The 20,564-nt window shown below is 38.5% G+C and overlaps 1 protein-coding gene across 2 annotated transcripts in view; it reads right to left on the bottom strand.

Moving 5' to 3' along the window:
- LOC141272144 (uncharacterized) overlaps positions 1 to 20,199 on the bottom strand; it is a 327,412-nt gene extending 307,213 nt beyond the window's left edge. The window contains exon 1 of one of the 2 annotated variants that reach the window (XR_012321979.1): positions 20,046 to 20,199. The gene's annotated coding sequence lies outside the window, so the exon portion shown is untranslated. The remainder of the gene's footprint in view (positions 1 to 20,045) is intronic. The other variant, XM_073682510.1, reaches the window with a different exon arrangement.
- Positions 20,200 to 20,564: the final 365 nt, after the last annotated feature.

Below are 20,564 nucleotides of genomic sequence, written 5' to 3'. Positions count from 1 at the left end.
GTTTTTTTTACTGGAAAAAATGCCAAAAGCAGGATAATACAGAGATTTGACCCGTGGAACTGCAAAATCACAGTTATTGTTATGTGGCGTACACCAGACTCTTTTAAACAGATATATTGGTGTCTGACCAGTCAGAGAGACACTATTACAGTTTTTTTTTACAGCAAAAAATGTCAAAAACAGGATAATACAGAGATTTGACCCGTGGAACTGCAAATCCACAGTTACATTTTTCTGGCCTACTCCAGACTCTTTTAAACAGATATATTGGTGTCTGACCAGTCAGGGAGACACAACTACAGTTTTTTTTAAGCCAAAAAATGCTAAAAACATGATAATACATAGATTTGAACCGTGGAACTGCAAAACCACAGTTCTATTTTTCTGGCCTACCCCAGACTCTTTTAAACAGATATATTGGTGTCTGACCAGTCAGGGAGACACTATTATTACAGGTTTTTTTTACGGCAAAAAATGACAAAACAGGATAATACAGAGATTTGACCGGTGGAACTGCAAAACCACAGTTATATTTTTCTGGCCTGCACCAGACTCTTTTTAACAGACATATTGGTGTCTGACCAGTCAGGGAGACACTATTACTGTTTTTTTTTACAGCAAAAAATGCCAAAACCAGGATAATACAGAGATTTGACCCATGGAACTGCAAAACCACAGTTATAGTTATGTGGCGTACACCAGACTCTTTTAAACAAATATATTGGTGTCTGACCAGTCAGGGAGACACAATTACAGTTTTTTTTACGGCAAAAAATACCAAAAACAGGATAATACAGAGATTTGACCCGTCAAACTGAAAAACCACTTATATTTTTCTGGCCTACACCAGACTCTTTTAAACATATATATTGGAGTCTGACCAGTCAGGGAGACACTAATACAGTTTATATTTTCACCAAAAAATACTAAAAACAGGATAATACAGAGATTTGGCCCGTGGAACTGCAAAACCACAGTTATATTTTTCTGGCTTACACCAGACTCTTTTAAACAGATATATTGGTGTCTGACCAGTCAGGGAGACACTAATACTGTTTTTTTTTTACGGCAAAAAATGTCAAAAGCAGGATAATACAGAGGTTTGACCTGTGGAACTGCAAAACCACAATTATAATTATGTGGCGTACACTAGACTCTTTTAAACAGATATATTGGTGTCTGACCAGTCAGGGAGATACTATTACAGTTTTTTTTTTAAAACAAAAATGCCAAAAACAGGATAATACAGAGATTTGACCCGTGGAACTGCAAACCCACAGTTATATTTTTTTGGCCTACACCAGACTCTTTTAAACAGATACACTGGTGTCTGACCAGTCAGGGAGACGTTATCACTGTTTTTTTTACCGCAAAAATGCCAAAACCAGGATAATACAGAGATTTGACCCATGGAACTGCAAAACCACAGTTATAGTTATGTGGCGTACACCAGACTCTTTTAAACAAATATATTGGTGTCTGACCAGTCAGGGAGACACAATTACAGTTTTTTTACGGCAAAAAATGCCAAAAACAGGATAATACAGAGATTTGATCCGTCAAACTGAAAAACCACTTATATTTTTCTGGCCTACACCAGACTCTTTTAACCATATATATTGGAGTCTGACCAGTCAGGGAGACACTAATACAGTTTATTTTTACACCAAAAAATGCTAAAAACAGGATAATAGAGAGATTTGGCCCGTGAAGCTGCAAAACCACAGTTATATTTTTCTGGCCTACACCAGACTCTTTTAAACAGATATATTGGTGTCTGACCAGTCAGGGAGACACTAATACTGTTTTTTTTTACGGCAAAAAATGTCAAAAGAAGGATAATACAGAGATTTGACCCGTGGAACTGCAAAACTACAGTTATAGTTATGTGGCGTACACCAGACTCTTTTAAACAGATATATTGGTGTCTGCCCAGTCAGGGAGACAGTATTACAGTTTTTTTTTACGGCAAAAAATGCCAAAAACAGGATAATAAAGAGATTTGACCAGTGGCACTGCAAAACCACAGTTATATTTTTCTGGCCTACACCAGACTGTTTTTAACAGATATATTGGTGTCTGATCAGTCAGGGAGACACTATTACAGTTTTTTTTTATGGCAAAAAATGCCCAAAACAGGATAATATAGAGATTTGACCCATGGAACTGCAAAACCAGTTATATTTTTCTGGCCTACACCAGACTCTTTTAAACAGATATATTTGTGTATGACCAGTCAGGGAGACACTATTACAGTTTTTTTTTACAGCAAAAAATGCTAAAACAGGATTATACAGAGATTTGACCCGTGGAACTGCAAAACCACAGTTATAGTTATGTGGCGTACACAAGACTCTTTTAAACAGATATATTGGTGTCTGACCAGTCAGGGAGACACTATTACAGTTTTTTTTTTACGGCATAAAATGTCAAAAATAGGATAATACAGAGATTTGACCCGTGGAACAGCAAAACCACAGATATATATTTCTGACCTACACCAGACTCTTTTAAAGAAATATATTGGTGTCTGAATAGTCAGGGAGACACTATTACTGTTTGTTTTATGGCAAAAAATGCCAAAAGCAGGATAATACAGAGATTTGACCCGTGGAACTGCAAAACCACAGTTATAGTTGTGTGGCGTAAACCAGACTCTTTTAAACAGATATATTGCTGTCTGACCAGTCAGGGAGACACTATTATTACAGTTTTTTTTTACGGCAAAAAATGCCAAAACCAGGATAATACAGAGATTTGACCCGTGGAACTGCAAAACCACAGTTTTATTTTTCTGGCCTACACCAGACTCTTTTAAACAGATATATTGGTGTCTGACCAGTCAGGGAGACACTATTACTATTTTTTTTTACGGCAAAAAATGACAAAAGCAAGATAATACAGAGATTTGACCCGTGAAAGTGCAAAACCACAGTTATAGTTATGTTGCGTACACCAGACTCTTTCAAACAGATATATTGGTGTCTGACCAGTCAGGGAGACACTATTACAGTTTTTTTACGACAAAAAAAGTCAAAAACAGGATGATACAGAGATTTGACCCGTGGAACGGCAAAACCACAGTTATATTTTTCTGGCCTACACCAGACTCTTTTAACCAGATATGTTCGTGTCTGACCAGTCAGAGAGACACAATTACAGTTTTTTTTTTACGGCAAAAAATGCCAAAAACAGGATAATACAGAGATTTGACCCGTTGAACTGCAAAATCAGTTATATTTTTCTGGCCTACACCAGACTCTTTTAAGGAGATATACTGGGGTCTGACCAGTCAGGGAGACAATATTACTGTTTTTTTGACCGCATAAAATGCCAAAACCAGGATAATACAGATTTGACCCATTGAACTGCAAAACCACAGTTATAGTTATGTGGCTTACACCAGACTCTTTTAAACAAATATATTGGTGTCTGACCAGTCAGGGGGACACAATTACAGTTTTTTTATGGCAAAAAATACAAAAAACAGGATAATACAGAGATTTGACCCGTCAAACTGAAAAACCACTTATATTTTTCTGGCCTACACCAGACTATTTTAAACATATATATTGGAGTCTGACCGGTCAGGGAGACACTAATACTGTTTTTTTCTACGGCAAAAAATGTCAAAAGAAGGATAATACAGAGATTTGACCCGTGGAACTGCAAAACTACAGTTATAGTTATGTGGCGTACACCAGACTCTTTTAAACAGATATATTGGTGTCTGCCCAGTCAGGGAGACAGTATTACAGTTTTTTTTTACGGCAAAAAATGCCAAAAACAGGATAATACAGAGATTTGACCAGTGGCACTGCAAAACCACAGTTATATTTTTCTGGCCTACACCAGACTCTTTTTAACAGATATATTGGTGTCTGATCAGTCAGGGAGACACTATTACAGTTTTTTTTTATGGCAAAAAATGCCCAAAACAGGATAATATAGAGATTTGACCCGTGGAACTGCAAAACCAGTTATATTTTTCTGGCCTACACCAGACTCTTTTAAACAGATATATTTGTGTATGACCAGTCAGGGAGACACTATTACAGTTTTTTTTTACAGCAAAAAATGCTAAAACAGGATTATACAGAGATTTGACCCGTGGAACTGCAAAACCACAGTTATAGTTATGTGGCGTACACAAGACTCTTTTAAACAGATATATTGGTGTCTGACCAGTCAGGGAGACACTATTACAGTTTTTTTTTTACGGCATAAAATGTCAAAAATAGGATAATACAGAGATTTGACCCGTGGAACAGCAAAACCACAGATATATATTTCTGACCTACACCAGACTCTTTTAAAGAAATATATTGGTGTCTGAATAGTCAGGGAGACACTATTACTGTTTGTTTTATGGCAAAAAATGCCAAAAGCAGGATAATACAGAGATTTGACCCGTGGAACTGCAAAACCACAGTTATATTTGTGTGGCGTAAACCAGACTCTTTTAAACAGATATATTGCTGTCTGACCAGTCAGGGAGACACTATTATTACAGTTTTTTTTACGGCAAAAAATGCCAAAACCAGGATAATACAGAGATTTGACCCGTGGAACTGCAAAACCACAGTTTTATTTTTCTGGCCTACACCAGACTCTTTTAAACAGATATATTGGTGTCTGACCAGTCAGGGAGACACTATTACTATTTTTTTTTACGGCAAAAAATGCCAAAAGCAAGATAATACAGAGATTTGACCCGTGAAAGTGCAAAACCACAGTTATAGTTATGTTGCGTACACCAGACTCTTTCAAACAGATATATTGGTGTCTGACCAGTCAGGGAGACACTATTACAGTTTTTTTACGACAAAAAAAGTCAAAAACAGGATGATACAGAGATTTGACCCGTGGAACGGCAAAACCACAGTTATATTTTTCTGGCCTACACCAGACTCTTTTAACCAGATATGTTCGTGTCTGACCAGTCAGAGAGACACAATTACAGTTTTTTTTTTACGCCAAAAAATGCCAAAAACAGGAAAATACAGAGATTTGACCCGTTGAACTGCAAAATCAGTTATATTTTTCTGGCCTACACCAGACTCTTTTAAGGAGATATACTGGGGTCTGACCAGTCAGGGAGACAATATTACTGTTTTTTTGACCGCATAAAATGCCAAAACCAGGATAATACAGATTTGACCCATGGAACTGCAAAACCACAGTTATAGTTATGTGGCTTACACCAGACTCTTTTAAACAAATATATTGGTGTCTGACCAGTCAGGGGGACACAATTACAGTTTTTTTACGGCAAAAAATGCAAAAAACAGGATAATACAGAGATTTGACCTGTCAAACTGAAAAACCACTTATATTTTTCTGGCCTACACCAGACTATTTTAAACATATATATTGGAGTCTGACCAGTCAGGGAGACGCTAATACAGTTTTTTTTACACCAAAAAATGCTAAAAACAGGATAATACAGAGATTTGGTCCGTGGAACTGCAAAACCACAGTTATATTTTTCTGACCTACACCAGACTCTTTTAAACAGATATATTGGTGACTGACCAGTCAAGGAGACACTAATACTGTTTTTTTTTACGGCAAAAAATGTTAAAAACAGGATAATACAGATATTTGACCTGTGGAACTGCAAAACCACAGTTATATTTTTCTGGCCTACACCAGACTCTTTTAAACAGATATATTGGTGTCTGACCAGTCAGGGAGACACTAATTCTGTTTTTTTTTTATGGCAAAAAATGCCAAGAGCAGGATACTACAGAGATTTGACCCATGGAACTGCAAAACAACAGTTATAGTTATGTGGCGTACACCAGACTCTTTTAAACAAATATATTGGTGTCTGACCAGTCAGGGAGACACAATTACAGTTTTTTTTACGGCAAAAAATGCCCAAAACAGGATAATACAGAGATTTGACCCGTCAAACTGAAAAACCACGTATTTTTTTCTGGCCAACACCAGACTCTTTTAAACAGATATATTGGTGTCTGACCAGTCAGGGAGACACTAATACTGTTTTTTTTTACGGCAAAAAATGTCAAAAACAGGATAATACAGAGATTTGACCCGTGGAACTGCAAAACCACAGTTATATTTATGTGGCCTACACCAGACTCTTTTAAACAGATATATTGGTGTCTGTCCAGTCAGGGAGACACTATTACAGTTTTTTTTTACGGCAAAAAATGCCAAAAACAGTTTAATAAAGAGATTTGACCCGTAGCACTGCAAAACCACAGTTATATTTTTCTGGCCTACACCAGACTCTTTTAAACAGATATATTGGTGTTTGATCAGTCAGGCAGACACAATTACAGTTTTTTTTACGGCAAAAAATGCCCAAAACAGGATAATACAGAGATTTGACCCGTCAAACTGAAAAACCACGTATTTTTTTCTGGCCAACACCAGACTCTTTTAAACAGATATATTGGTGTCTGATCAGTCAGGGAGACACTATTACAGTTTTTTTTATGGCAAAAAATGCCAAAACCAGGACAATATAGAGATTTGACCCGTGCAACTGCAAAACCACAGTTATATTTTTCTGGCCTACACCAGACTCTTTTAAACAGATATATTTGTGTCTGACCAGTCAGGGAGACACTATTACAGTTTTTTATTTACAGCAAAAAATGCTAAAACAGGAATATACAGAGATTTGACCCGTGGAACTGCAAAACCACAGTTATATTTTTCTGGCCTACACCAGACTCTTTTAAACAGATATATTGAAGTCTGACCAATCAGGAAGACAATATTACTGGGTTTTTTTTACGGCAAAAAATGCCAAAAGCAGGATAATACAGAGATTTGACCCGTGGAACTGCAAAACTACAGTTCTAGTTATGTGGCGTACACCAGACTCTTTTAAACAGATATATTGGTGTCTGACCACTCAGGGAGACACTATTACAGTATTTTTTTTTACGGCATAAAATGTCAAAAATAGGATAATACAGAGATTTGACCCGTGGAACTGCAAAACCACAGTTACATTTTTCTGACCTACACCAGACTCTTTTAAACAAATATATTGGTGTCTGAACAGTCAGGGAGACACTATTACTTTTTTTTTTATGGCAAAAAATGCCAAAAGCAGGATAATACAGAGATTTGACCCGTGGAACTGCAAAACCACAATTATAGTTATGTGGCGTAAACCAGACTCTCTTAAATAGATATATTGGTGTCTGACCAGTCAGGGAGACACTATTATTACAGTTTTTTTTACGGCAAAAAATGCCCAAAACAGGATAATGCAGAGATTTGACCGGTGGAACTGCAGAACCACAGTTATATTTTTTTGGCCTGCACCAGACTCTTTTTAACAGATATATTGGTGTCTGACCAGTCAGGGAGACACTATTACTGTTTTTTTAACGGCAAAAAATGCCAAAACCAGGATAACACAGAGATTTGACCCGTGGAACTGCAAAACCACAGTTTTATTTTTGTGGCCTACACCAGACTCTTTTAAACAGATATATTGGTGTCTGACCAGTCAGGGAGACACTATTATTACAGTTTTTTTTAGGGCAAAAAATGCCCAAAACAGGATAATAGAGAGATTTGACCGGTGGAACTGCAAAACCACAGTTTTATTTTTCTGGCCTGCACCAGACTCTTTTTAACAGATATATTGATATCTGACCAGTCAGGGAGACATTATTACTGTTTTTTTTTACGGCAAAAAATGCCAAAAGCAAGATAATACAGAGACTTGAACCCTGGAACTGCAAAACCACAGTTTTATTTTTGTGGCCTACACCAGACTCTTTCAAACAGATATATTGGTGTCTGACCAGTCAGGGAGACACTATTACAGTTTTTCACGACAAAAAATGTCAAAAACAGGATGATGCAGAGATTTGACCCGTGGAACTGCAAAACCACAGTTATATTTTTCTGGCCTACACCAGACTCATTTAAACAGATATATTGGTGTCTGACCAGTCAGGGAGACACAATTACATTTTTTTTTTTACGGCAAAAAATGCCAAAAACAGGATAATACAGAAATTTGACCCGTTGAACTGCAAAACCAGTTATATTTTTCTGGCCTACACCAGACTCTTTTAAACAGACATATTGGAATCTGACCAGTCGGGGAGACACTAAAACTGTTTTTTTTACGGCAAAAAATTCCAAAAGCAGAATAATACAGAGATTTGACCCGTGGAACTGCAAAACGACTGTTATAGTTAATTGGCATACACCAGACTCTTTTAAACAGATATATTGGTGTCTGTCCAGTCAGTGAGACATTATTACCATTTTTTTTTAAGGCAAAAAATGCCAAAAACAGGATAATACAGAGATTTGACTCGTGTAACTGCAAAACCAGTTATATTTTTCTGGCCTACACCAGACTCTTTTAAACAGATATACTGGTGTCTGACCAGTCAGGGAGACACTATTACTGTTTTTTTGACCGCATAAAATGCCAAAACCAGGATAATACAGAGATTTGACCCACGGAACTGCAAAACCACAGATATAGTTATGTGGCTTACACCAGACTCTTTTTAATAAATATATTGGTGTCAGACCAGTCAGGGAGACACAATTACAGTTTTTTAATGGCAAAAAATGCCAAAAACAGGATAATACAGAGATTTGACCCGTCAAACTGAAAAACCACGTATATTTTTCTGGCCTACAACAGAATCTTTTAAACATGTATATTGGAGTCTGACCAGTCAGGGAGACACTAATACAGTTTTTTTTTTACACCAAAAAATGCTAAAAACAGGATAATACAGAGATTTGGCCCGTGGAACTGCAAAAACACAGTTATATTTTTCTGGCCTACACCAGACTCTTTTAAACAGATATATTGGTGTCTGACCAGTCAGGGAGACACTAATACTGTTTTTTTTTACGGCAAAAAATGTCAAAAACAGGATAATACAGAGATTTGACCTGTGGAACTGCAAAACCACAGTTACTGTATATTTTTCTGGCCTACACCAGACTCTTTTAAACAGATATATTGGTGTCTGACCAGTCAGGGAGACACTAATACTGTTTTTTTTTTACGGCAAAAAATGCCAAAAGCAGGATACTACAGAGATTTGACCTGTGGAACTGCAAAACCACAATTATAATTATGTGGCGTACACTAGACTCTTTTAGTGTCTGACCAGTCAGGGAGATACTATTACAGTTTTTTTTTTAAAGCAAAAATGACAAAAACAGGATAATACAGAGATTTGACCCATCAAACTGAAAAACCACTTATATTTTTCTGGCCTACACCAGACTCTTTTAAACATATATATTGGTGTCTGACCAGTCAGGGAGACACTAATACAGTTTTTTTTTACACCAAAAAATGCTAAAAACAGGATAATACAGAGATTTGGCCCGTGGAACTGCAAAACCACAGTTATATTTTTCTGGCCTACACCAGACTCTTTTAAACAGATATATTGGTGTCTGACCAGTCAGGGAGACACTAATACTGGTTTTTTTTACGTCAAAAACAGGATAATACAGAGATTTGACCCGTGGAACTGCAAAACCACAGTTATAGTTATGTGGCCTACACCAGACTCTTTTAAACAGATATATTGGTGTCTGACCAGTCAGGGAGACACAATTACAGTTTTTTTTTTTACGGCAAAAAATGCCAAAAACAGGACAATACAGAGATTTGACCCGTTGAACTGCAAAACCAGTTATATTTTTCTGGCCTACACCAGGCTCTTTTAAACAGACATATTGGAATCTGACCAGTCGGGGAGACACTATTACTGTTTTTTTTTACGGCAAAAAATTCCAAAAGCAGGATAATACAGAGATTTGACCCGTGGAACTGCAAAACGACTGTTATAGTTAATTGGCATACATCAGACTCTTTTAAACAGATATATTGGTGTCTGTCCAGTCAGGGAGACACTATTACCATTTTTTTTAAGGCAAAAAATGCCAAAAACAGGATAATACAGAGATTTGTTTTGTGTAACTGCAAAACCATTCATATTTTTCTGGCCTACACCAGACTCTTTTAAACAGATATACTGGTGTCTGACCAGTCAGGGAGACACTATTACTGTTTTTTTGACCGCATAAAATGCCAAAACCAGGATAATACAGAGATTTGACCCATGGAACTGCAAAACCACAGATATAGTTATGTGGCTTACACCAGACTCTTTTAAACAAATATATTGGTGTCTGACCAGTCAAGGAGACACAATTACAGTTTTTTAACGGCAAAAAATGCCCAAAACAGGATAATACAGAGATTTGACCCGTCGAACTGAAAAACCACTTATATTTTTCTGGCCTACACCAGAATCTTTTAAACCTATATATTGGAGTCTGACCAGTCAGGGAGACACTAATACAGTTTTTTTTTTACACCAAAAAATGCTAAAAACAGGATAATACAGAGATTTGGCCCGTGGAACTGCAAACCCACAGTTATATTTTTTTGGCCTACACCAGACTCTTTTAAACAGATATATTGGTGTCTGACCAGTCAGGGAGACACTATTACTGTTTTCTTTTACCGCAAAAAGTGCCAAAACCAGGATAATACAGAGATTTGACCCATCGAACTGCAAAACCACAGTTATAGTTATGTGGCGTACACCAGACTCTTTTGTACAAATATATTGGTGTCTGACCAGTCAGGGAGACACAATTACAGTTTTTTTTACGGCAAAAAATGCAAAAAACAGGTTAATACAGAGATTTGACCCGTCAAACTGAAAAACCACTTATATTTTTCTGGCCTACACCAGACTCTTTTAAACATATATATTGGTGTTTGACCAGTCAGGGAGACACTAATACAGTTTTTTTTTTTACACCAAAAAATGCTAAAAACAGGATAATACAGAGATTTGACTCATGGAACTGCAAACCCACAGTTATATTTTCTGGCCTACACCAGAATCTTTTAAACAGATATATTGGTGTCTGACCAGTCAGGGAGACACTATTACTGTTCTTTTTTACTGCAAAAAATGCCAAAACCAGGATAATACAGAGATTTGACCTATGGAACTGCAAAACCACAGTTATAGTTATGTTGCATACACCAGACTCTTTTAAATAAATATATTGGTGTCTGACCAGTCAGGGAGACACAATTACAGTTTTTTTTTACGGTAAAAAATGCCAAAAACAGGATAATATAGAGATTTGACCCGTCGAACTGAAAAACCACAGTTATAGTTATGTGGCGTACACTAGACTATTTTAAACAGATATATTGGTGTCTGAACACTGAGGGAGACACTATTAGTGTTTTTTTTACGGCAAAAAATGCTAAAGACAGGATAATACAGAGATTTGACCCGTGGAACTGCAAAACCACAGTTATATTTTTCTGGCCTACACCAGACTCTTTTAAACAGATATATTGGTGTCTGACCAGTCAGGGAGACACTAATACTGTTTTTTTTTTACGGCAAAAAATGTCAAAAACAGTATAATACAGAGATTTGACCCGTGGAACTGCAAAACCACTGTTATAGTTATGTGGCGTACACCAGACACTTTTAAACAGATATATTGGTGTCTGAACAGTGAGGGAGACACTATTACTGTTTTTTTTATGGCAAAAAATGCAAAAAGCAGGATACTACAGAGATTTTACCCATGGAACTGCAAAACCACAGTTATATTTTTCTGGCCTACACCAGACTCTTTTAAACAGATATATTGGTGTCTGACCAGCCAGGGAGACACTATTACAGTTTTTTTTACGGCAAAAAATTACAAAAACAGGATAATACAGAGATTTGACCCGTGGAACTGTAAAACCACAGTTATATTTTTCTGGCCTACACCAGACTCTTTTAAACAGATATATCGGTGTCTGACCAGTCAGGGAGACACTATTACTGTTTTTTTTTACGGCAAAAAATGCCAAAAGCAAGATAATACAGAAATTTGACCCGTGGAACTGCAAAACCACAGTTATAGTTATGTTGTGTACACCAGACTCTTTCAAACAGATATATTGGTGTCTGACCAGTCAGGGAGACACTATTACAGTTTTTTTTACGACAAAAAATGTCAAAAACAGGAAGATACAGAGATTTGACCCGTGGAACTGCAAAACCACAGTTATATTTTTCTGGCCGACAGCAGACTCTTTTAAACAGATATATTGGTGTCTGACCAGTCAGGGAGACACAATTACAGTTTTTTTTTACGGCAAAAAATGCCAAAAACAGGATAATACAGAGATTTGACCCGTTGAACTGCAAAACCAGTTACATTTTTCTGGCCTACACCAGACTTTTTTAAAAAGATATATTGGAATCTGACCAGTCAGGGAGACACTATTACTGTTTTTTTTTTACGGCAAAAAATTCCAAAAGCAGGATAATACAGAGATTTGACCCGTGGAACTGCAAAACCACTGTTATAGTTATGTGGCGTACCTCAGACTCTTTTAAACAGATATATTGGTGTCTGTCCAGTCAGGGAGATACTATTACAGTTTTTTTTTACGTCAAAAAATGCCAAAAACAGGATAATACAGAGATTTGACCCGTGGAACTGCAAAACCACAGTTATACTTTTCTGGCCTACACCAGACTCTTTTAAACAGATATATTGGTGTCTGACCAGTCAGGGAGACACTATTACAGTTTTTTTTTACGGCAAAAAATGCCAAAAGCAGGATACTACAGAGATTTGACCTGTGGAACTGCAAAACCACAATTATAATTATGTGGCGTACACTAGACTCTTTTAAACAGATATATTGGTGTCTGACCAGTCAGGGAGATACTATTACAGTTTTTTTTAAAGCTAAAATGCCAAAAACAGGATAATACAGAGATATGACCCATGGACCTGCAAACCCACAGTTATATTTTTCTGGCCTACACCAGACTCTTTTAAACAGATATATTGGTGTCTGACCAGTCAGGGAGACACTATTACTGTTCTTTTTTACTGCAAAAAATGCTAAAACCAGGATAATACAGAGATTTGACCCATGGAACTGCAAAACCACAGTTATAGTTATGTGGCATACACCAGACTCTTTTAAACAAATATATTGGTGTCTGACCAGTCAGGGAGACACAATTACAGTTTTTCTTTATGGCAAAAAGTGTCAAAAACGGGATAATATAGAGATTTGACCCATCGAACTGAAAAACCACAGTTATAGTTATGTGGCATACACCAGACTCTTTTAAACAGATATATTGGTGTCTGAACAGTGAGGGAGACACTATTACTGTTTTTTTTATACGGCAAAAAATGCTAAAGACAGGATAATACAGAGATTTGACCCGTGGAACTGCAAAACCACAGTTATATTTTTCTGGCCTACACCAGACTCTTTTAAACAGATATACTGGTGTCTGACCAGTCAGGGAGACACTAATACTGTTTTTTTTTTACGGCAAAAAATGTCAAAAACAGTATAATACAGAGATTTGACCCGTGGAACTGCAAAACCACTGTTATAGTTATGTGGCGTACACCAGACACTTTTAAACAGATATATTGGTGTCTGACCAGTGAGGGAGACACTTTTACTGTTTTTTTACGGCAAAAAATGCAAAAAGCAGGATACTACAGAGATTTGACCCATTGAACTGCAAAACCACAGTTATAGTTATGCGGCGTACACCACAATGTTTTAAACAGATATACTGGTGTCTGACCAGTCAGGGAGACACTATTACAGCTTTTTTTTACATCAAAATATGCCCAAAACAGGATAATACAGAGATTTTACCCGTGGCACTGCAAAACCACAGTTCTATTTTTCTGGCCTACGCCAGACTCTTTTAAACAGATATATTGGTGTCTAATCAGTCAGGGAGACACTATTACAGTTTTTTTTATGGCAAAAAATGCCAAAAACAGGATAATATAGAGATTTGACCCGTGGAACTGCAAAACCACAGTTATATTTTTCTGGCCTACACCAGACTCTTTTAAACAGACATATTTGTGTCTGACCAGTCAGGGAGACACTATTACTGTTTTTTTTTATGGCAAAAAATGCTAAAAACAGGATTATACAGTGATTTGATCCGTGGAACTGCAAAACCACAGTTCTATTTTTCTGGCCTACACCAGACTCTTTTAAACAGATATATTGGTGTCTGACCAGTCAGTGAGACCCTATTACTGTTTTTTTTTTACGGCAAAAAATTCCAAAAGCAGGATAATACAGAGATTTGACCCGTGGAACTGCAAAACCACTGTTATAGTTATGTGGCGTACACCAGACTCTTTTAAACAGATATATTGGTGTCTGTCCAGTCAGGGAGACACTATTACAGTTTTTTTTCATGTCAAAAAATGCCAAAAACAGGATAATACAGAGATTTGACCCGTGGAACTGCAAAACCACAGTTATATTTTTCTGGCCTTCACCAGACTGTTTTAAACAGATATATTGGTGTCTGACCAGTCAGGTAGACACTATTACAGTTTTTTTTTACTGCAAAAAATGCCAAAAGCAGGATACTACAGAGATTTGACCTGTGGAACTGCAAAACCACAATTATAATTGTGTGGCGTACACTAGACTCTTTTAAACAGATATATTGGTGTCTGACCAGTCAGGGAGATACTATTACAGTTTTTTTTTAAGCAAAAATGCCAAAAACAGGATAATAGAGAGATTTGACCCATGGAACTGCAAACCCACAGTTATATTTTTCTGGCCTACACCAGACTCTTTTAAACAGATATATTGGTGTCTGACCATTCATGGAGACACTATTACTGTTCTTTTTTACTGCAAAAAATGCCAAAACCAGGATAATACAGAAATTTGACCCATGGAACAGCAAAACCACAGTTATAGTTATGTGGCATACACCAGACTCTTTTAAACAAATATATTGGTGTCTGACCAGTCAGAGAGACACAATTACGTTTTTTTTTATGGCAAAAAATGCCAAAAACAGGATAATATAGACATTTGACCCGTCGAACTGAAAAACCACAGTTATAGTTATGTGGCGTACACCAGACTCTTTTAAACAGATATATTGGTGTCTGAACAGTGAGGGAGACACTATTACTGTTTTTTTTTACGGCAAAAAATGCTAAAGACAGGATAATACAGAGATTTGACCCGTGGAACTGCAAAACCACAATTATATTTTTCTGGCCTACACCAGACTCTTTTAAACAGATATATTGGTGTCTGACCAGTCAGGGAGACACTAATACTGTTTTTTTTTTTACGGTAAAAAATGTCAAAAACAGTATAATACAGAGATTTGACCCGTGGAACTGCAAAACCACTGTTATAGTTATGTGGCGTACACCAGACACTTTTAAACAGATATATTGGTGTCTGAACAGTGAGGGAGACACTATTACTGTTTTTTTTATGGCAAAAAATGCAAAAAGCAGGATACTACAGAGATTTGACCCATTGAACTGCAAAACCACAGTTATAGTTATGTGGTGTACACCACAATGTTTTAAACAGATATACTGGTGTCTGACCAGTCAGGGAGACACTATGAGGCTGGGTGCCCACGTAGCGTTTTTCAAGCGTTTATGCTGCGGAATTTCCGCAGCATAAACGCTTGTGAAACGCTAGGTAATCCGCACCCCATGGTCCCCAAGGGGATTCCGCATGATCTATGCACATGCTGCGGATTTTTCCGCAGCGTTTATGCTGCGTACAAAAATCCGCAGCATGTCATTTAATTTTGCGGAAGCGCAGCGGAACTCCCGCCATTGACTTGCATTGAGACGCATAGAAACCGCGACTGTACATTTTTACAAGCGGCTTCTATGCGCCTCTATGTGCGGATGGTACCCAGTTCTGGAGGAGAGGAGAGTCTCTTCCAGACCTGGGTACCATTGTACCTGTAAAAAAAGAATAAAATAACAAATAAAGTTTATACTCACCTTTCCGAAGGTTTCTCTCTGAATGCCGGCATCGCTTGAGGACCTGCGGTGACGTCACAGTCATGTGACCGCAGGCCCTTCACCGCTCTGTCTCGCGATATGCCGGCAGCCGGGAACCAGACAGGAACGAGCGCTGCAGCCACGCCGGGCTTCGGGGGTGAGTATAGCTTTGTTTTAATTTTTACGGTTCACACTGTATAAATCCATGCTGTTTGCATGGATTTATATAGTGTGACCTAGTTGTCAAGCACTTTCCAAGTGATGCTATCGCCTGGAAAGCGCTTGTCAATCTGCATGCGGAAACGCATGTGAATCTGCATGTGGATCCGCATGTATTCTGCAGGAAAAACGCATGCACAATCTGCATGCGTTTTTTCTGCCAGGGAGATGCAGAAATGCTGCAGAAATTTTCTGCTTCATTTCTGCATCGTGGGCACATAGCCTTACAGCTTTTTTTTACGGCAAAAAATGCCCAAAATAGGATAATATAGAGATTTGACCCGTGGCACTGCAAAACCACAGTTCTATTTTTCTGGCCTACACCAGACTCTTTTAAACAGATATATTGGTGTCTGATCAGTCAGGGAGACACTATTACAGTTTTTTTATGGCAAAAAATGCCAAAAACAGGATAATATAGAGATTTGACCCGTGGAACTGCAAAACCACAGCTATATTTTTCTGGCCTACACCAGACTCTTTTAAACAGATATATTTGTGTCTGACCAGTCAGGGAGACACTATTACTGTTTTTTTTTATGGCAAAAAATGCTAAAAACAGGATTATACAGAGATTTGACCCGTGGAACTGCAAAACCACAGTCCTATTTTTCTGGCCTACACCAGACTCTTTTAAACAGATATATTGGTGTCTGACCAGTCAGGGAGACACTATTACTGTTTTTTTTTACGGAAAAAAATGCCGAAAGCAGGATAATACAGAGATTTGACCCGTGGAACTGCAAAACCACAGTGATAGTTATGTGGCGTACACCAGACTCTTTTAAACAGATATATTGGTGTCTGACCAGTCACGGAGACACTATTATTACAGTTTTTTTTACGGCAAAAAATGCTGAAAACATGATAATACAGAGATTTGACCCGTGGAACTGCAAAACCACAGTTCTATTTTTCTGGCCTATACCAGACTCTTTTAAACAGATATATTGGTGTCTGACCAGTCAGGGAGACACTATTACTGTTTTTTTTACGGAAAAAAATGCCAAAAGCAGGATAATACAGAGATTTGACCCGTGGAACTGCAAAACCACAGTTATAGCTATGTGGTGTACACCAGACTCTTTTAAACAGATATATTGGTGTCTGACCAGTCAGGGAGATACTATTACAGTTTTTTTTACGGCAAAAAATGCCTAAAACTGGATAATACAGAAATTTGACCCGGGGAACTGCAAATCCACAGTTCTATTTTTCTGGCCTACATCAGACTCTTTTAAACAGATATATTTGTGTCTGAACAGTCACAGACACACTCAATTATTTTTTTTGGGGGGGTGATACCAAAAGGTTAATAAGACGCGTATTTGGACAGTCTGACTGAGAAAAAAAAAATACAGGATATAGATGAAAAAAAAAAAATTTTTCCTGGCCCCTGAGATCGGCGGGATAAGTCTAGCAATTTGACCAACAGGAGCACACAGGACTGTAATGCAGCGTTTTCTGGTATAACCACTGCGTCTCCTATACAGCCTGCCTGCCTGCCTGCCTGATATCTGGGATGGATATTAGTCCCGAGATGGACTGTTTGTTTGATTTGGCAGGCTTTAGAGACCCTACACTACCTATTTCACAGTATAAATCTCTCCCTAACTCAGCAACACTGACCCTACACTGGCTGATCCGGAGCGACTGTGCACAAGATGGTGGCGCCCGGTTTTAAATACTCGAGGTGACGCTGTGCGGCCAGCCAATCAGTGTAATGCCCACAAACAACATGGCTGCGGCATTACAGTGACTGACTGGCAATCCCTGCATGTTCATTGGCTCTGTAAAGAGCGCCAAACATGCAGGGCGGAGACCCGAGCTCCCGCCCGAGTAACCCGGAAATGCTCGGTGCTCGCCGAACATCCCGAGTAGCGTGATGCTCGGGTGAGTAACGAGCAGTGTCGAGCATGCTCGCTCAACACTATATACTAGCAATAGTGTGGATAATATTACGTGAGGGAGAGTGTTTCAGTTTCTTTATATCTTTTCTCTGATGAACCATCTCTTACACTCTATACCTAATACAGAGTGATATATTAGACTATATAGTGCAAAACCTTCTACTACAGTGGAATATAGTTTCATAGTTTTAAGGTTGAAAGTAGACCTAAGTCCATCGAGTTCAACCCATACTCTAAGATGTGGCTCCAGAGGAAGGCAAAAACCATATGAGGAAGATTGTAATTACCCCATAATAGGGGAAAAACTCCTTCCCGACTCCACATATGGCAAACAGACTAGTTCCCTGGATAAACACCCCATCACAGATTATAGTGCCCATAACCTGTAATATTTTATTAATCAAGAAAGGCATCCAGACCTTCCTTGTACTTTTGTAGTGAATTAACCATTACAACATCATGTGGCAGAGAATAGCTTAGTCTTACTGCTCTTACAGTAAAGAATCCATAATCACACTGCTCGTACAGTAAAGAATCATCATCTGTGAATATGATTAAAATATAAAATATAGAATATAGCTTCAATATTTTTTATTGGACTAATAAAATATATATTTTTTTACATGTATATATATATTTCCACTTTTATCAGTGATTGGTCCTTAAAATGAGTGGATATTCATATCTATACAGCACTTGTAGAGGTCTGGCATTGTACTGCATTAGGAGGAACCCAGGGCCAACCGCACCAGCACATGGTCTCACGAGGGGTCTGAGGATCTCACCTCGGTACCTAATGGCAGTCAGGCAACCTCTGGCGAGCACATGGAGGGCTGTGCGACCCTCCAAAGAAATGCCACCCCACACCATTACTGACCCACTGCCAAACCGGTCATGCTGAAGGTTGTTGCAGGCAGCAGATCGCTCTCCACGGCGTCTCCAGACTCTGTCACGTCTGTCACGTGTGCTCAGTGTGAACCTGCTTTCATCTGTGAAGAGCACAGGGCACCAGTGGCGACTTTGCCAATCCTGGTGTTCTGTGGCAAATGCCAAGTGTCCTGCACGGTGTTGGACTCTGAGCACAACCCCCGTCTTGGATGTCGGGCCCTCATAAAACACTCATGGAGTCGGTTTCTAACCGTTTGTGCAGACACATGCACATTTGTGGCCTGCTGGAGGTCATTTTGCAGAGCTCTGGCAGTGTTCCTCCTGTTCCTCCTTGCACAAAGGCAGAGGTAGCGGTCCTGCTGCTGGGTTGTTGCCCTCCTACGGCCCCCTCCACGTCTCCTGGTGTATTGACCTGTCTCCTTGTAGCGCCTCCAGCCTCTGGACACTACGCTGACAGACACAGCAAACCTTCTTGCCACAGCTCGCATTGATGTGCCATCCTGGATAAGCTGCACTACCTGAGCAACTTCTGTGGGTTGTAGAGTCCGTCTCATGCTACCACGAGTGTGAAAGCACAACAAACATTCAAAAGTGACCAAAACATCAGCCAGAAAGCATTGGTACTGAGATGTGGTCTGTGGTCCCCACCTGCAGAACCACTCCTTTATTGAGGGTGTCTTGATAATTGCCAATAATTTCTATCTATTGTCTATTCCATTTGCACAACAGCAGGAGAAATTGATTGTCGATCAGCGTTGCTTCCTAAGTGGACAGTTTGATTTCACAGAAGTTTGATTCACTTGGAGTTATATTCTGTTGTTTAAGTGTTCCCTTTATTTTTTTGAGCAGTGTATATATATATATACAGAATAAAGGGAATGGTATTGTAAAACTATTTTTACCATAATCCCCTTTATATAGCCCTATTATTTTCCCTCCTGTGTAGCAATGTTATCTGCCCCTTTGTAAGGCTATTTTATTTGCAGCCTGGATGGGTCTACCTCTTAGTTGTTTTTGCTTGTTTGTTAAAATTAGACTTTTCTATTTCCATAATTAAACCAACAAATTTAGCTGCAGCCAATGGCCACCAGGGCCAGCATCAACCCTTTAAGTGAGGAAAGGTGAATTTCCCCGAGACATAGTTATAGAGGTTGCATAACTTACCAACACCAGCACCAGCCATTCGCGTCCGATCCTCTCCTGGGTGCCGTAGACAATACTTCCGCATTTCGTCCGGTTACGCACTTGGTTTCTTGATGCTGGAACCAATCAGTATCACCTATTTATTGCACCTCTTAAAGTTTGCTATTAATTTTCCTAGTGGCTTATGTTTTTCAATAACACATTTTGAGACTTAAAAGGTCATTTGCCTAAGGCTGTTTGTGTCGGCTGTCGTCTGTTGTTTTTTTTGGCCACTTGCCTGGATGTCACCAAGAAGGAACACTGTAGTCATGAAATTACAGATCTGGAGGCTGACTTACTTTTCTAGTTTTGCATGTAGCGGGGCACATAAAGCAGTTTTGATGAAGGAAGTGACGAACCCGCCAAAGAGCTCCTCATATCTCTACTTTCTGGATGGACCCTGTGTGTTGGATTGAGTGAATGAGGGATATTGGTGGCACAGGTACGTCCTATTGCACAAGTATTGTTAGTTTTTATATGTTATTATCCTTTGTCTAAGAT

Source organism: Phyllobates terribilis, unplaced genomic scaffold (genome assembly GCF_046119375.1).
Source record: "Phyllobates terribilis strain yellow unplaced genomic scaffold, ASM4611937v1 Scaffold_5__5_contigs__length_657084704, whole genome shotgun sequence".
Classification (NCBI taxonomy): Eukaryota; Metazoa; Chordata; class Amphibia; order Anura; family Dendrobatidae; genus Phyllobates; species Phyllobates terribilis.
This window is presented reverse-complemented; position numbering and strand designations above follow the sequence as displayed.